The following is an 18,046-nucleotide window of genomic DNA, read 5'->3' as shown; positions in this document are numbered from 1 at the left end:
AACAGTTGGATTTAACTTGTGAATTGATATTTGACAACATGAAAACATGTTTATGATATAAATTTAAGTGCAGATATACAACTATATTATAAGATAGTCCTAAGTTTATGTATGTATAAGTGACTCAGCCGCCAGATAATTGTTGAGAGAGGTATAAAGAGGAACCATTTAATGTATTCCCAGCAACACTGGACCGTTAAAATAATTAAAAAAAAATACACCCGGGGAAGGCTGTGTTCTGCCTTTCTGTCAGGTTCATCAGGCATAGATTACATTATATTCTGTTTTAAACCAGAGAGTAAATTCTCTCACCACACTGGGCAGGTGTGGTAAATGTTCTGACATGATAAAAAAGAAACTCCTAATTTTACTCATCTCCAAAGCTGAAAGTTGAAGAGTTGAAGCCCTTTTGCCCTTCTCAGAATGACTAAATGTATGTGTGCCTTCTCACTGACAGAGCCTTCCCCGGCTGGGGCCCAGAAAATGCAATCCTGCTCTGACAGACACGAGATATGCATACACGTAACACGAGGTCAGAGCTGTTTAAATCTGTGGCATCCAGTAAATGTTCACAGAATGTCCTCTCACCCTCCAGAAGGGCGGCCAAGCCTGTGCTGCTACCAGGAGACCAGGACTGACTGCAAGAAACTCAATCCTTCTCCAGCGGCGGCCCTTTCTCAGTGTGCGAAGAAAAAGAAACTCCACATTCATTTATAATTTCCAAGAGGCCTGCCTCTTTCATGCGACAGGTAAATAAATTCTCACTGTGTTAAAAACCTCTTTCCTGATGTGATGATTACAGTATGATGCTCGGTGACCACTGAAAAGACCGACGTAGAGCTGCAGGCACCAACAAGGAAGGTCTCCAGGCTTCACTGTGCAGGAAGGAAGCTAGAGCCAGAGCAGCAGGACCAGAGAATCCACACACATTTGCACGTAAAAATACATGTGCGCACACACACGTGCCTGCCCAAGCAAAAAGTAAAGGCTCAGGATGAACACGCACCGAGCTCTTAATGACAAGTATGTATGAGGAGCTAGGAAAGGAATGGAATGAAAGGGAAATTTACCTTTTCTTACTTTAGATATTTCTGACTTTTCTGAATCTTCTCTGTAAAGCAGAAGATAGTCACTTACTTCTCAAGTAATTTTTAAAAGAAAGCAGGATGGCCTCATATACTCCTGGTAGAAATGTAAATATGGTAGTTCACTTGCAGACAATCGGGCGGGTCCTCAAAAGCTACAGAGTTACCGTGTGACCCAGCCATTCCACTCAGAGCTGTGCACACAAGGACACATGAAATATCTACAGGCATAAAGACACGGATGTCTAGGGAAGCGTTACCTGTAAAAACCAAACAGCGGAAGCAGCCGAAATGCCCTCTAACCAGGGACTGGATGACGGGCTGTGCTGTGGCCAGATAACTGGATACTCAACAGGACTAAACAGCTGCTGCCACACACAACGGCATGCGTAAATCTCAGAACGCCAAAGTTGAGTCAAAGAAGCCAGGCCAAAATGGAATACATGCTATATGTTTCAATTTATCTAAGATTCTAGAAATTGAAACCAAACAATGAGGGACAGCAGCTTGGTGCTGGAACGGGGAGGGGTGAGTGGTCAGGTTCACAAAGGGCATGTGGGAATTTGGGGGATGAGGGAAAGCTCATCACCTTCACGTGGAGACAGGCTCCGTGATGCATACTACATCAAAATTTATAGCCACTTTTACGCTTTAAATATGAGCTTCCCAGGTGGCTCCATGGTAAAGAATTTGCCTACCAATAGAGGAAATGTGGGTTTGATCCCTGAGTTGGGAAGATCCCCTGGAGAAGAAGGAATGGCAACCCACCCCAGTATTCTTCCCTGGGAAACCCCATGGACAAAGGAGACTTCCAAGCTACAGTTCATGGGGTCGCAAAGAGTCGGACCTGACTGAGCATGCAGGCATGCTTTAAACTGGTTCAATTTATTGTGGCTGATTATATATCTTGATGAATCTGGTTTTTAAAAAAGGCAATACATATTTAATATAGAAAATCTGGCAATTACACAAGAATGAAAGACAAAATTAAATGCACTACTACTTAGCACTTCTTTAGAAAACTCATCTCTGCTAAAGATAGAGGCTGGTCCCAGTGGAATGGATCCCAAGTTCTGGCCGTGATAGCTCTGGTCATCAGCAGGATTCAGAGGAGCAATTTTCTTTTTGAGTGGATTTTCCCTAGCTTTCTGCTGAATTTCAGGGCTAAGTGAAATTTGGTTGAAACCATGAGCTTCGTAGAGTTGTGGTAACAAACCATAAATCATTCTGGGGTCCTTAAGAAGCTCTGCAAATCTTAGACAACCAGATGGCTCTTAACAGAGCTGTTTGATTGAATAGTTTTGGAGTGGATTTTTAGCCAAGTGCTGGTTCCAGATTCTCAGCATGTAGCAGAAATGTTTAGTGAGTTAAACACACACACAGAGGCACACAATAAATCCACGCACGCACAGCTTTTGTTCATTTTGATTACAAACAGAAGTGTGTGTATGTGTTCAGTAGCTCAGTCAACTGTGCCACCTCACGGACTGTAGCCTCCAGGCTGCTCTGTCCAAGGGATTCTCCAGCTAAGAACACTTGCAGTAGGCTTCATTTCCTCCTCCAGTGGCTCTTCCCGACCCAGGGACCAAATCCACGTCTTGAGTCTCTTGCATTGGCAGGTGGGTTTTTTTTTACCACTAGTAGCACCTGGGAAGCTCACAAAGAGAAGATGAATATGCAACTACATTCACTCAGAATATCTGCAAACGTATCTTTCTTTAAATAATATCGTCCCATTTCACAGCTAAGGAAACTGAGATTGACTGACTGGCTCAGCCCTCATGCAGTGAAATCCAAAGTAAGCATATAATATACTTTATATGATATAAAGTACAATAACCATCAAAATTTTCCCCTCACACCACAATTTATGAGGTTCTCTAGGTACATTTTGTCTTTGGGCCCTGACAAATGCTCTGCTATTTAGGTGACTACTGTGATACAGGCTTCTCCCCACATCTCCCAAATCTGGAAATGAGACTGTCCTCTGATGGCAGGCTACTCAAGTGCAGTCATGGCCCAGCAGCAGGGGCATGACCTGGAAGCTTGCTAGAAATGCAGGCTCCCAGGCTCCAGGCAGCCCTGCCAACTCGGAATCTGCATTTGAACAAGGTCCCCAGGTGACTGGTAGGCACATTCAAGTCTGAAACGCCCTCTCATCAAGTCAGCCGTCGAATGATGAGCAGAGATGAGCAGAGTTACTGGGAAGACAGCGTCCCCCACGCAAGCACATTTTGCGTGATCCGACTGAAGATCTCAGGCAAGCACATGCCCATTGTAATGGGCTGGTCTGGCAGGGAGGGACAGAGAAACCAGCATCGTGGAGGCTAGGCTGCCACTGACAGACACTGCCAGCATCGCTCAGGGGTGGAGGGCTGTGGCTAAAGGCCAGAGGCAAGGGCCAGGCCTGCTGAGCCAGGGACACGTGAGGCGTCCAGATCTGCAGGCTCGGCACGTCGATCATGGGGGACTGTTGGGTTACTGGGATGGGCAGGCTGTGATCCCTTTTCACTGTCAGCCTTCACGAAGACCTTCCTTGAAGACAGGGCGAAGAAGATGCCATGTCTGGTATCGACGTAAAGCTCCTTTTCGTTTCCAAGTCACATCTGCCTACTCTGTCATGTTTCCCAGAGAACGTGGTCAGTGTCTGATGGAGGAAGTGGTTGGATGTCACCCTGTGCCCACAAGTTCCATCTGCCCCTGTCAGGGATGGCACACAGACATGCCAAGGAGCAAACCTCCTCTCATCTGCAATTCTTACGGAAATTCAGCCCATTCTGAGTCTACAATAGTTCATACCACAGATGAGCCCCTCCTCAGTGGAAGGTGGCCAGAAGCAATGTGGATAACATCTGGAGGAGGCCTGGTAGGAAATGAAGGTCCCAGGTAAGCTTTGTTTCTGGAGCCCTAAAATGTCCATCTCATTGGACTAAAGAGGAATTCATGCATGTCTCATCCAGAAAGATGAGGTCACCCCCAACGTCTGGAAGAATGAATCCAAGAAGACATGTACATCATCTTCTAACCTCTGCTCTGAAACCATTTCCTCCAGGTTTACAATTTGGCTTCTCCTTTGGGTCGGCCCATGGGCAGAGGGAGTGGTTATGCCAACAAAAGCAGATGGACCCCAGGGATGCTTGGCTTTGTATTTTCCTCCATGTCTTTCCATTCCACAATGCTGCCTCGTTCAATGGGGTGATGAACGAGGGTTGGAGGGCTGTAATGAAGATATTCCTGAGATGAATTCTCCCAGACCGGCAGCCTTCCAAGCTCTCACCATCTCTGCAGGGCCCACTCTCAAGCTCAGCCTGGTGGGAGGGACAGGGCAGCATGTTACAAAGATGCTCGTGAGGCCACATGGGGAACCGTGTGGTTTGGGGTCAGGAAACCAGGTGCCTGACTGTCAGGCTACACCCACAGACTCAGGCACCACCACCAAGTCAGGTGTCTCTTGGTTTTGGCAGCTCTGAAATTATGAGTTGACAATCAGATGGCACGGAAGCCTGGAAACAAAGTTATCAGTTAATCAGAAAGGCGTGCTTGGATGTGGTTTAGATATCCTGAAAGTTAGCACAGTGTGGCATTGGGTGGAAATTGCTATGCCCAGGATGAGTGATGGTGTATGTGTGTGTGTGTGTGTTTGTTTGTGTGTGGTTGTGGTTGAAGATAGAGAATCTGGCTTTGTTTTTAACTCTCAGGTGAACAACGAGAGATTCTGACAAATGGAATGACTTTAGAATAACTTTCTAAAGACAAATAACTGTATGTATACAAAGTCTACTTAACATTTAAGACAAGGGACAAGTTTTTTTTAATGCTACTCGATATAAACACTTGTTAGAATCCTAAAATGTTTAATGTTAATTATGCAATTTACTCCTGAACACTCTCATTGTAAAATATTCAATGATTACAGACACAGCTAAATTCCTCCTTAACCACTTCGTACCAATGCCAACTTCTTCCCAGAGGCAAGTAGTGTGGTGGCCATTTGTGTATAAATCTTTCCAAGGTCTTTTCTCTACAGTTATAAACATGGACACGTTCCCAGAAACACAGCTAATGTCATTCTGATGTTCTGTTTTGTTTCTATTAGAAATATCATTATATTGAACACATTATCTACAATTTGCTTTGTTCATTCAGAAACATATTGTGGAGACTTTTTCCTGTTAGTACTTACAGACCCATCTTCTTTCTAACCACTGCATAGTATTCAGCAGAATGCATATGCCATCATTTATGTAACCATGTATTTTTATGTAATCTTTAGATAATCCTTCCTCAGTGATCAATGCAAAGAAATAGAGGAAAACAATAGAACGGGAAAGGCTAGAGATCTCTTCAAGAAAATTAGAGATACCAAGGGAACATTTCATGCAGAGATGGGCACAATAAAGGACAGAAATGGTATGGACCTAACAGAAGCAGAAGATATTAAGAAGGGGTGGCAAGAATACACAGAACTAATAAAAAAGATATTAATGACCCAGATAACCATGATCTTGTGATCACTTGCCTAGAGCCAGACATCCTGGAATGCAAATCAAATGGGCCTTAGGAAGTATCACTATGAACAAAGCTAGTGGAGGTGATGGAATTCCAGTTGAGCTATTTCAAATCCTAAAAGATGATGCTGTGAAAGTGCTGCACTCAATATGCCAGCAAATTTGGAAAACTCAGCAGTGGCCACAGGACTGGAAAAGGTCAGTTTTCATTCCCATCCCAAAGAAAGGCAATGCCAAAGAATGCTCAAACTACTGCACAACTGCACCCATCTCACATGCTAGCAAAGTAATGCTCAAAATCCTCCAAGAGAGGCTTCAACAGTATGTGAACTGAGAACTTTCAGATGTTCAAGCTGAATTTAGAAAAGGCAGAAGAACCAGAGATCAAATTGCCAACATCCACTGGATCATCGAAAAAGCAAGAGAAATCCAAAAAAACATCTATTTCTGCTTTATTGACTACACCAAAGCCTTTGGCTGTGTGGATCACAATAAACTGTGGAACATTCTCAAAGAGATGGGAATACCAGACTGCCTTACCTGCCTCCTGAGAAACGTGTATGCAGGTCAAGAAGCAAGCGTTAGAACTGGACATGGAACAATGGACTGGTTCCAAATTGGGAAAGGAGTACATCAAGGCTGTATATTGTCACCCTGCTTATTTAACATATATGCAGAGTACATCATGTGAAATGCCAGGCTGGATGAAGCACAAGTTTGAATCATTGTCAGGAGAAATATCAATAACCTCAGATATGCAGATGATACCACCCTTACGGCAGAAAGTGAAGAGGAAGTAAACAGCCTCTTGATGAAAGTGAGAGAGGAGAGTGAAAAAGTTGGCTTACAACTCAATATTCAGAAAACTAAGATCATGGCATACGGTCCATCACCTTTTGGCAAACAGATGGGGAAACAATGGAAACAGTGACAGCCTTTATTTTCTTGGGCTCCAAAATCACTGCAGATGGCGACTGCAGCCATGAAATTAAAAGATGCTTGTTCCTTTGAAGTAAAGCTATGACCAACCTAGACAGCATATTAAAAAGCAGAGACATTACTTTGCCAACAAAGGTCCGTCTAGTCAAAGCTATGGTTTTTTTCCAGTAGTCATGTATGGATGTGAAAGTTTGACCATAAAGAAAGCTGAGCACCAAAGAATTGATGCTTTTGAACTGTGGTGTTGGAGAAGACTCTTGAGAGTCCCTTGGACTGCAAGGAGATCCAACCAGTCCATTCTGAAGGAGATCAGTCCTGAATATTCACTGGAGTATTCATTCAGTATCATTGGGACTGATACTGAAGCTGAAGCTCCAATACTTTGGCCACCTGATGTGAAGAGCTGACTCGCTGGAAAAGACCCTAATGCTAGGAAGGATTGAAGGCAGGAGGAGAAGGGGATGACAGAGGATGAGATGGTTGGATGGCGTCACTGACTCAACGAACATGTGTTTGAGCAAGCACTGGGAGTTGGTGATGGACAGGGAAGCCTGACTTGCTGCAGTCCATGGGGTCGCAAAGAGTCGAACATGACTTAGGGACTGAACTGAACTGATGTAATTTTGTTTTATTGATGGGAATGTGGGTGGTTTTGGCTCAGACAGTAAAGCTTCTGCCTGCAGTGAGGGAGACCCAGGTTCGATCCCTGGGTTAGGAAGATCCCCTGAAGAAGGAAATGGCAACCCACTCCAGTACTCTTGCCTGGAAAATTCCATGGACTGAGAGGCTCCTCAGAGCCTGGTAGGCTACAGTCCATGGTGTCACAAAGAGTCGGACACGACTGAGCGACTTCACTTCACTTCCCATTTTCACCAACACAAGTACCTTTGCTGCAACACCTCCTTGAGAACATGCACGGATAGTCTCTAAAGGAACCGCTGCAACTTTTGTACATGAACAGATCCTGCCCCCATCCCCTCCCAGTATGGCCGAACCAATTCACACACTGAGGAGTGTGAGACTACCTAGTTCCCCGCCCCAGTGCTCATGACTAAACTCATACAGATTTGCCTGTTTGAAGGGTGGAAATGTTGTTTAACTTGCATGTCCCTGATGACCACTTAGAGCATCTTTTCAGGTGTTTTTCTGTCCTCATCTGGGAGCTGCCTCTTCATATTTTTGCACATTTTAGATTTTGGGTTGTCTTTTTCTTTTGAGTTTGTGGGAGCAGAACATCTTTTCAAAGAGAAACTGCAAAAGCAAGTAGCGAAAGACAGTTTGTTTGATGCAAAAAGCTGTACAGGCACCTGCTGGCGGAGAAATGGAGGGAGCAAAAAGCCTGCAGTGTGTGTGCGTGTGCATGGGTTTTTTTCCATAGCGTGACTTTAACACCCACACATGTTTAGTAAACGGAGTGAAGCCCCCAAAGATTGCAACGGCAAAGATGAAAGACAGAAAAGTGAGGTAGTTCTGCCAGATGCTTAATAATAAGGGCGATTTCCAGCCAACAGCTGTGGGCTGGCTTTTGCAGGCTGGCTTTCACGGGCTGCAGGGGCTTGGTCTGTGGCCCGAGGACCAACTCTTTCCTGCAGGAATCTTTCCTCTGGTGGGAGCTGGGGATCTGGGCTCCTGCTCATCCGTTGCCCACCTAAGGAAGTGACATCAGTCTGTGGCCCCTGTCTGGGGTTATCTGAGGGGCTCATCGACGCTGCTAGTGGTGACAGAGGCAGAGGAGCAACCAGGTGGCAGCAAGAGGTTGGCAGACCCAGGCTCACCGACTTGCTCTCAACCGCAGGGGAACTTATCTCCACAGGGCATCTGCCTGGGTGAAAGCTGAAGCCTGGGGGCTTGAGAGAACGGGCACTTGTGGGGCACAGAGGGGCCGAGGAGGAAGGGGGTAGGGGACCCAGCCTCTCTGCAGCTGGTTCTGCTGCGTCTGTGGATGAGGTCGTGGATAAACCGCCATAGTTTACCCACAAGGATAAACCCCAAAGATGGGGTGTGGTGTGGGCCGAAGAGCTGGGTCTGTGTGACATCATCCCTCGAGCCCTCTGTTGTCAAATCTTGTTTAAAAAGATTGGAGAGGAAAGGCTCTGGCCATTTTTCTTTCGGAAGACAGGCCTGGAGTGGGCTGTGTTTCCAGCCTTTGCGAACGTGACTAATAAGTCAAGGCTGTCGCTGAGGAGGTTTGAATTGCTTTCTTTTCTTTTTTATAGAATCTTGCTCATAATAATTCTCTGTTTCTCCTCCCAAGCTCCTGTAGTAGATATTTTACCAAGTCCCCCTAACTCTGGAATACTTCCCCAAACCCACTCACTTTACTCCATCCCCAAATTCAAACAGAAACAAACCCTTCCTGCCTCTGGGCATTCCTGAAACCATTCATGACTCCTAATGTCATGCCTCCTCTCCCAAGATCTCCTCCACTCAGGCTTTCATGCAACCCCCTGAAGGGCTATCCGTTGCTTAACACTCAAAGGGTAACAGGACCTCCTGCAGACAGGTAGCGTCTCTGCCCCCGCTTGCAGAAGTGTCTTTCTCCATTTCCCTTTATCTCCGTTATTCCTCCATTGCATGAGTGCACACATACACACACACACACATATTTAGCTCGTGACATTTTCTTATTCTGTCTTAGATTATTTGTAATGTGTTTTATCTTATGCCGCAGACAGTGAAGTCAGCCATGCACGGATTCTACGAGTATCTGTAAGGGCTCACCACATGCCAGAGACTGCTCTACCCTTGTGTTTCTTATTATTCTCTCCTGTCTTCCTTCTTCATTCATAATCCTTCTGCCTCCCTCTTGCTCCTACATTCTCATTTTCAGGGACATTTTTCTCTAAGGAACCAAAACTACCTCATGAAATTATCAGCCACGGAAAAGCCCTCAGGCTTTCTGCAGCCCTCTGTGGGTGGAGGGAGGTGAATGGCTGAGCAGTCTTATGCTATGTTTAAGCCACATTGCTCTCCCATGTCTGCTGGTAGGTCCTTTATTTACTGTATGTCTGCCTGACAGGTCTGTCTGCAGGACACAGACATTTTGCTTTGGGGACTGCATATTTTATAACTGCACCTTAGCGGAAGCCCCTTGCCATCTCAGGCAACGGCTCTTCCTTTCCATACGTCAGCATACATGTCACCTCCTCAGAGAAGACTTCCCTGTTGGCCCATCGGAAGTAGCCCCATCCTCTCCCTTTTCATGACCCAGCCACCCTCGATGACAATCACCTTGTGTGCGAGATGAATGTCATTGATGTTCCCAGTTAATGGTCTCCCTCCTTCCACATCCTCTAAGATGGAGTTTGCAGCTGTTTCCGCCAAGAGGTAGAGTCTGTTTGCATCCCCCCAACCCCCTGAATCTATGCTGACCATGTGCCTTGCTTTGACTAACAGAATGTGACAGAAGTGATGGTGTGAGCTCGGAGCCCAGATCTTCAGAAGCCTCGCGTCCTTCTGCTCCCAAGTGTTCTCTCTCGCCTTCCCTCCCTCCTGCTGTTCTCCCCTCCCTGCCTCTCTCTCTCTTAGAACCTAACCATCAGCATGTGCACAAACCCAGGCGACTCGGGGGGAGAATGGGAGACCACTCAGATGAGAGCTATGTTCATCCTAGCCAGCCAGCCCCTCATCAACTTGTTAGCTGACCAGACACATGAGTAGACCCAGCTCAAGTTATCTGAGGTTGCCAGGGATGAGAAGAACTGGCCAGCAGAGCCCAGCTTACACTGCAACTTCCGGAATCATGAATTAAGTAACAACCAATGCTTTAAGCCACTAAATTATGCAGTGGTTCCTTAGGCAGCAACAGCTAACTGATACATCTTGCTTATTTCCTTTAGAGCCCTTCTTGGGAAACTCGGTTAGCTCCTCAAAGACTCAGCTTCGTTATATTTCAAAAGGACAGCACATTTTATCTTGTAGCCTTCTATGGGATTTAGATAAGATGATGTTGTAAAGCTCTTGGCACAGCTAGGGGCTCAGGACATTTATTTATGTCCTTTTTCTCTGGAGAAGAGTGGAGAGTCTCAGTCAAGAGAATGTCTGAGCCATTCTCCTCCAAGAAAGCCCTCAGAGGCCTTGGAACCATTAAGAAGAAATGTTATTAGGAAGGGGACCCAGGGTGAGATAGTGAAGCAAGCCTGTTAAGTGGGTTGAATTTGGTCGATAAGCCCTGCATTGTCATTTAACAGATTTCTCTGCAGTGTTTAGAAGAGAAATTGTTTATCACAAGAAGGGCCAATACTTTTGCTTTGGTGCCTCCCAAATGCCAAGCTCTCGGATAGCAACATTCATAGCAACCTTATGGAACAGATATTAACGTACTGTCTTACAAAAGAGACAAAGGCCACCCTGTAAGTAAGCGTAGAACTGGACAGACCTCAGTCATGGCCGTGACAGCAAGTACCTTCACTAGAAAGTACTGCTCGCTGGGCACACGCTGAGTGCTAGGCCCTTCTCGGCTCCTTTTATATACTAGCTCTTTTTTAGCCTCACAGCAGTTGGGGGGGCTACGGGTGGAGGGGGGGTACCATCACCATGTTTCAGAAATAAGTCTCTTGCCTCAGGTCACACAGGCATGGCGGTCATCCCAACCTTGTTCTAGTGGGAGACAGTTTTCACCCTCTTCCATGACCATTCCCAGGGATGGGGGAAGGTCAAGATATTAAGTCAACAGTGAGTTTAAAACAAAAAGAGAAGTGAGCTAAATCTTTGAGGCCAACAGAAAGGAAGGGCAGGCCGTCACAGAGCAACTTGCAGGACAGCAGAGTGGGAGGCGGCTTACCTCCAGCCTCCTGGCCGAGCCCCCCGCATGCAGGACGGTGGGAGCCCAGAGAGCAGTTGTCTCCCTCTGGAGTCATCTCGAACGTGGGGGGAAAGGCCTCATCAACACAAGGGTGAGGGGAAGGAATGTGAGTCCCAGGTCCCACAGCGTAGGTACTGAAACACAGATTCCAAGTTGAAAAGATCGCAAGCAGATGTCTTTCCTGCAAATGCCTCAGAACCTTGGATGTGCTGTTTGCCTGTTTTGCAAATTTGCATTGTGCTGAATACTCACTCACATCTCTAGGCCACAAGACTCAAGTTTGGGAAAGCTGCTACACGTTGATTTGGGGACATATTTTTTCAAATGTGGCTGATTTTGAAAAGCGGGTTGTTACTTCTCAGAAGGAAACCTGTGGCCAACCTGAAGCCTGGGATGGGGTCTTAATCCATGTTTCTCTCTGCCCAGCAGGTAGGAACTCGGTAAGTGCCTGTGTGTCGGCACGTGAGAGACTCTACAGAGAGAGCATCAGACTGGAGGCCTCAGGCCAGCAGCCCCCACGGAGAAGTGCTTCTCCAGGCCTCTGTGACGGAGACTCGATCTTTGATGCGGTTGCTCTGATGTGGCCATTTTGAAACTGGGGACATTTTGACACAGCTATTTTAAAGCTGTGGAAAATTTCTGACTTTTTAAAAACACCACCTTCAAGCTTCTGAAAAAATTAGCAAGTACCAACGCAGTGTGGGCTCGGGGACACGGTGAGGATCAACATCATAGAGAAAACTGAGAGGGGGACGAGGCTGCGGAGGAGGGGCCTATTTTTTATTTACATTTCATACAGGAAAAGAGCTGAAAGTTTAACGGACTGATTTTCAGGGTTGCAAAAAGCCTTCAAGTTAAAAAGAAGCCTTTGAGTAATCGAGATAGTGTGGTATTGGTGAAAGAAGAGACAGACAGATCAATGGGACAGAAAGGAGAGCTCAGAGCAGAGACCCCCATGAGTATCGCCAACAGGTCTTGGACAAAGGAGCAAAGGAAACACAATGGAAAAAGACAAAGACCGTCTTTGCAACAAATGGTGCAGGAACACAGGACGTAAATGTGCCCAAAATGAATCCAGACACAGGCCTCAAGCCCTTCACAAAATTCATCTCAAAATGGATCTTTGATCTAAATGTAAAACACGAAACTCCCGGGAGGCAACACCAGGAGAAAACCCAGATGGCCTTGGGCAGGTGATACACGTTTTAGATATAACAGCACAGGGGCAGCCGTGAAAGAAAGAACTGAAAAGCCAGACTGCACTAAAAACTGCTTTGCAAAGAAGATGTCAAGAGACTGAGAGGACAAGTCACAGACTGGGAGAACGTATTTGCAGGAGACATGCCTGGTAAACGACTGTTATCCAAAATATACAAAGGACACTCAAAACTCACCAATGAAAACAATCTGATTTTTTAAAAATGGGCCAAAGGCCTTAACAGACACCTCACCAAAAAGATACAGAGATGGCAAACAATCATATGAAAACATATAAACAATCTTATGAAAAGCTCTTTATCGTATGTCATCAAGGAAATGCAAATTAAAAAAAACCAGTAAGATACCACCACAGAGCTATGCTGCTGCTGCTAAGTCGCTTCAGTCGTGTCTGACTCTGTACGACTCTAGAGACGGTAGCCCACCAGGCTCCTCTGTCCCTGGGATTCTCCAGGCAAGAATACTGGAGTGGGTTGCCATCTCCTTCTCCACCATTGAGCTACGCGAGTGGCCAAAATCTTCAAATGCTGGCAACGATGTGAAGCTTTAGAAATTCTTATCCACTGCTGGTGGAAATGCAAAATACAGACACCTTGGAAGGTTCTTACAAAACCACACATAGTCTTACCATACGATCCAGTAATCAAACTCCTTGGTATTTACCCAAAAGAGCTCAAAATTTGTGTCCACACAAAAACCTCACATGAATGCTTGTAACTGCCCAAACCTGAAAGCAACCAAGTGGCCCTTAGTAGGTGAATGACAAGGAGTATTGCGAGAAAGAAGTTATCAAGCCATGAAAAGACATGCAGGAAACTTAGATGAATATCACAAAATGAAAGAAGCCAGTCTAAAAAGGCTATATGCTGGATGAGTCCAACCAAACGACATTCTGGAAAGGCAAAACTATGGAGACAATGAAGAGATCACTGGTTGCCAGAGGTCAGAGGGGAGAGAAAGATGAACAGGTGGAACAGAGAGGATTTTTAAGGCAGAGAAACCATTCTGAATGATTCTATAATGGTGGACACACGTCACTACACATCTGTCAAAACCCAGAGAACGCATACCACCACGAGTTACCCTTCATGGACTTTGGGTGATGATGATATGTTGACGTAGGTTCATCGGTTGTTATAAATACACCACTGTGGGGCAGGATATGGGTGGGGAAGCAACAGGGGATATGCAGGAACCCGCTGTACCTTCTGCTCAACTTTGCAGTGAACCTACAAATGCAAAAAAGTGTGTCTGCTTGTCTTTTACAAAGCTTGTCAGCAATCTTGCTGCCTATCTGTCCTCATCACCGCAAAGGTTCCCTGACAGTCAGCAGGGTGCCCTCCCTCCCTCTGGGCTGTCGAGCCCTAAGTGCCCAGAAGCCTCCCTGGAGGCAGGAGTGGGCAGAGGGGCAGAGACAGGCAGAGCTGAGGGTTCTGGAGCCGGCGGTGGCCCAGTCAAGGTGAGGTAGAATCCGTGAGCTGGTCTGGCCAACTGGAGCTCACGCTGAGCGAGCCTGCAGAGAAACCACGAGGCTTTGCTGGTTTTTCCCTGAAGTTTCCCACGCAGCAGTCAGTGATCTCTTAGGAATGGAAACTGGATTGGGTCATTGCCTCCAGAGACCCCTTCAGTGGCTTCCATCACACTGGGCATCAGGTCAACACCATGGACCTGGGCCTCAAGAGCCCACCCCACCAGGCGCCTCCCGGTTCCCCAGCCGCCTCACCCCTCTCTGTCCCCTAGCATGTTCTTCTCATCCTTGGACATGCCCAACTTCCTACTACCTGTTCCCTGGGCTGGAAATGGTTACCCCAATCTTTGGCTCATGGGAATTTATAATCCAGGTCCTAAATGTCACCTCTTTAGCAAACCCCTCCTAACCACCCGGTGTAAGACGCCCCCTTGCTCACTCCACCATCTCTCTGCTTTAATCGTCTGTCATTTAACTTGGTATTTTTGGTCTTGTGCACTGCCCTATCCCTAGCTTTTAGTTGAGCGCTGGCACAGAGCAGGAACTTGGCAAACAGAAGTTGAATGAAGGACTCAAATGAGACCGGCCAGTGAGAAAAGGCAAGTCCGGGCAGAAGGACTGATGTTTTATCATAAACAGACGGTGTGAATGAAGTCACAAATCCTGCAACTGGTCTCACGGCTCACACGTGGCGAGCACAAAACCTCAGGAGGTGTGCATGACGTTGATTTTCCCTTATAAATTGTGTATATTCTGCAAGAACCTGGCGGCCACGCAATGAACTCTTGACCTCCTCCAGGTTCCAGAGACCTTCATTTCAACACCTTAACCATACCACATCCAATGCTAAACGTACCACCGCCTTATGAAACCAACACCATCCCTGATATCTCATTTTCATTACGGGCACCCAAGTCTCCCCAGAGCCTCTGAATGATTCTGCTCCCCCGTTCTGCAACCTCCCGCCACTTGCCAGCTCCCTGGTCTCCCGGCACGTCTCTCTCATCCCTTTCATTCCTACTGCTGGGCACGGTGTCGACCACTCTTTCCCCCACCGTCTGCCTCTGACAATTGTCTCCTGGGTCACTTCCCAACCTTCAGTGGCTATTCATGAGAACTGATATTAGCGAAAATGGCTACTTGTTTCCTCCTTCCTCTCCTCTCATGGTTTTAAGTGCTAACCGTAAAACATGAAGAATTTAAAGAATCTAATGCAACACTGGAAAGCAACTATACTCCAAAAAAAATTAATTAAAAAACAAAAAAGAAAAAACAATCTGTAGTTATCCTGGAAAGTCTGCACCGACTTTAAGCCTCCTTGGGAGGGAGGGGCCCTCCTTCAAGCCCCCCTGCCATGCACTGTAGGGTCAGTCTTCCTACAAAACAGATAGCAGCTGCTGAAATGCGGGTCAGTCTAGACCTGCACTGTGCGCCATGGTGGCCACTGGCTGTATGTAATCTTGCTTTTCTTCCTGAATCTTCGATACATATTACGAAAGACAATCCAGAAGCACAGTGGGGTCTTTGGAAGAGGACGATGATAAATTTCCACTCTTCCTTGATTTAGCCATTTTCCTCCCCTGGAAAGTTCAGAGTGTCTTGAAGGGGTTATCTGAATTCAAACCAATTGCAATTAAATAAAATTTAGAGAAATCCATTTCTGAGTCACACTAAGCACAGCTCGCGTGCTCACTGCTACACGTGGTGGCAGCTGGGCCATGAACAGCGCCAACACAGGATGTTGTTCCCACCAGCTTGCAGAAAGCGCTAACGCACGGCCCTGCTCTAGACCCCAGCACTTGGATGAGGCTTCTTTTCTCATTAATGTAGCCAAGAGATGATTACTAAACTCTTAGAACGTGCTGCTGAACTGCAACTATGCCAAGACCTCGTGGTCCTGTGCTCACAGAGTTAGTGGGGAAAGAAAATCCTTATGAACTTTACTCCTTGGAAGTTTATCCCTGGAACTCCTTGTACCCACACTAGACAGACCCTCACCACCAAACGACTGCTAACCCCTTCAAGACAGTTTGGACTTCCCAAGGGATGATGAGGCTTTAATCAAGGAGGAGCGGAAATCTACCATTGCCTTCTTCCAAAGACCCCCCTGTGCTTTTGGAAGATGACTTTCCTAATACATAACGAAGATTCAGGAAGAAGAGCAGGATTACAAACCTAGCCTTAGATCTGGAGACCTTGGAAAGCAGAGGACTGAAGCAAAACTCATTTATTCTCTGCCAGAGACTGTGCTAGACACTCGGAATGTGGGGACAAACAGGGGGAACCCAGACGTGGCTCTCCCACTGGCCCTTGCGACAAAGTCTCCGTGGGCCTTTCCTCTGAGGTAGACTTGAGACGCTGTGGGGCACAGATTTCATTTCACAATTAGTCCCTCGTTGACCTTCAACTCCAGTGCAGCCCCAAGCCCTGGGACCCAGAGGGCCTGCACCCACCCCCTGCCCTCTAGAACTCATCTAGGTGAGAATGCAGAGAGAAAAATCCCCATTGCAAAAGGGAGCCAGCAATGGCCCATGATCACCCAGCTCTGAATTCTACCTGCAGAGAGAGAAACACAGCAAAGAAAACAAAAGAATGGGGAGTCCCCTCTGAGGAATGAAACCAAACTGAGTGACAGACAAAGGAACCCCACTTGTGCCAGGCTCACTGGAGACACCAGAAGTTCTCCCTGCTGCCTCCCTGCGTCTTCCTGCCTCCCCAGCCTTGCCACCCCAGCCTCCTCTGCGACCCAGGGAAAACCTGGCAATTCCAAAGTGGCTCATCTAGAACTTCTGGACCGACCTCCAGAACACGTGGACCACGGGGGCGGGGGCGGGGCCACACAGAAGAGAGAATTCTTCCCACAGCAGCACACTGACCCCTTCTCTTCTTCCCTGACCACCGCCCCCCACGCGCCTCTTCCCACCAGACTCACCAGCCACGTGGTGGGCAAGCAGCCCGAGTCAAGAGGAGGTAGAAAGCACAGCCATCTTCCTTGCCCAGGGCGTTTGCCCTTGTAGTGCACGCTCAGCCTCCTGGTAGCTTTCCCGGGTCCCAAGCAAACATAAGGGAGGGGCAACATCACCACTCCCTCCGCCAAGACCCCCAGAAATCAGTTCAGGGGGCATTTGTGTCCCCCTGTGGCCTCTTCCTTCTCTGTCATCATTTGCCAACTCCAAGGGAGAAGTGAAAGGCCACGGCGTTCAGCCGATTCTCAGTCAGGCCCCGTTTTAGACACGATGCTCAATGAATGTGGACGGCGTTAGGGAATTCACAGCTCCCTCAAGGCTGCTGAATCAGCCACTGCTTTCATTCTTACTGCTCACTGCGCTGCACGTTTCGTCTGGGCTACTTGCTGGCCTTTCCATTCAGATAAGAAACCCAGCTGCGTCTTCTGCATGGCTTTGTTCTGTAGGAACTGGTGGTGGCTGTGATGGATGGGTCCTGTGCCTGGAAGAACACCGCCAAGGCCACAGGCCGATATATGATATACTGACAAGGCGAACTCGGTCTCACTGCAGTGCTGTGGGGACTTCTCTCCCAGGACAAATCTAAAAAAAAGAGTCTTTGCCATAATGTCAACAAAGAATCAACTTGAGTCTTTTCTCTCTCTTGGGCATCAGAGGCTGTTGACTGTAGCTTCTCTTTCACAATTATTCCCCAAATGCCCCTCAAATGCCAGGCATGGTGCCTGGCCCTGGGACCCAGAGAGGTGCAACTGTATCGTGATCGAAGGCTCCACCGAAGCTGCTGTGGCTGGTGAAGACTTGCACGTGTGACTTCGTCAAAAATATAACATCTGTTTAGGCGTTTTTCAAAATGTCACCTGCACATCCATGATCAGCAAGATGAAATGCATCATTGATGTTGATATATCTCATGGATAGTGGTCACGTCAGAATAAAATCTTACTGTATTTGACCTCAGTTTTAAGGAGTTCCTGGCTCTCCAACACTCCCTGTGTTCCCAGATGTGTCTGTCCCATGCGTGACCTTTGAAGGTGGCACTGCCATCCGACGAACTTTCG

General features: G+C 47.1%; 1 long non-coding RNA gene across 2 annotated transcripts in view; it reads right to left on the bottom strand.

The window, feature by feature from the left end:
- Window positions 1-1,951: 1,951 nt before the first annotated feature.
- Window positions 1,952-18,046, bottom strand: part of LOC138424265 (uncharacterized) — a 43,558-nt gene continuing 27,463 nt past the window's right edge. The window contains exon 3 of one of the 2 annotated variants that reach the window (XR_011250717.1): window positions 1,952-2,732. This is a non-coding gene — a long non-coding RNA (uncharacterized lncRNA). Of the gene's footprint in view, window positions 4,394-18,046 lie in introns of both variants that reach the window. The other variant, XR_011250716.1, reaches the window with a different exon arrangement.

The sequence above is a fragment of the Ovis canadensis genome, chromosome 19, assembly GCF_042477335.2.
Source record: "Ovis canadensis isolate MfBH-ARS-UI-01 breed Bighorn chromosome 19, ARS-UI_OviCan_v2, whole genome shotgun sequence".
Taxonomy (NCBI): Eukaryota; Metazoa; Chordata; class Mammalia; order Artiodactyla; family Bovidae; genus Ovis; species Ovis canadensis.
The sequence above is the reverse complement of the archived record's forward strand: the minus strand, read 5'-3'. Positions and strand labels throughout refer to the sequence as shown.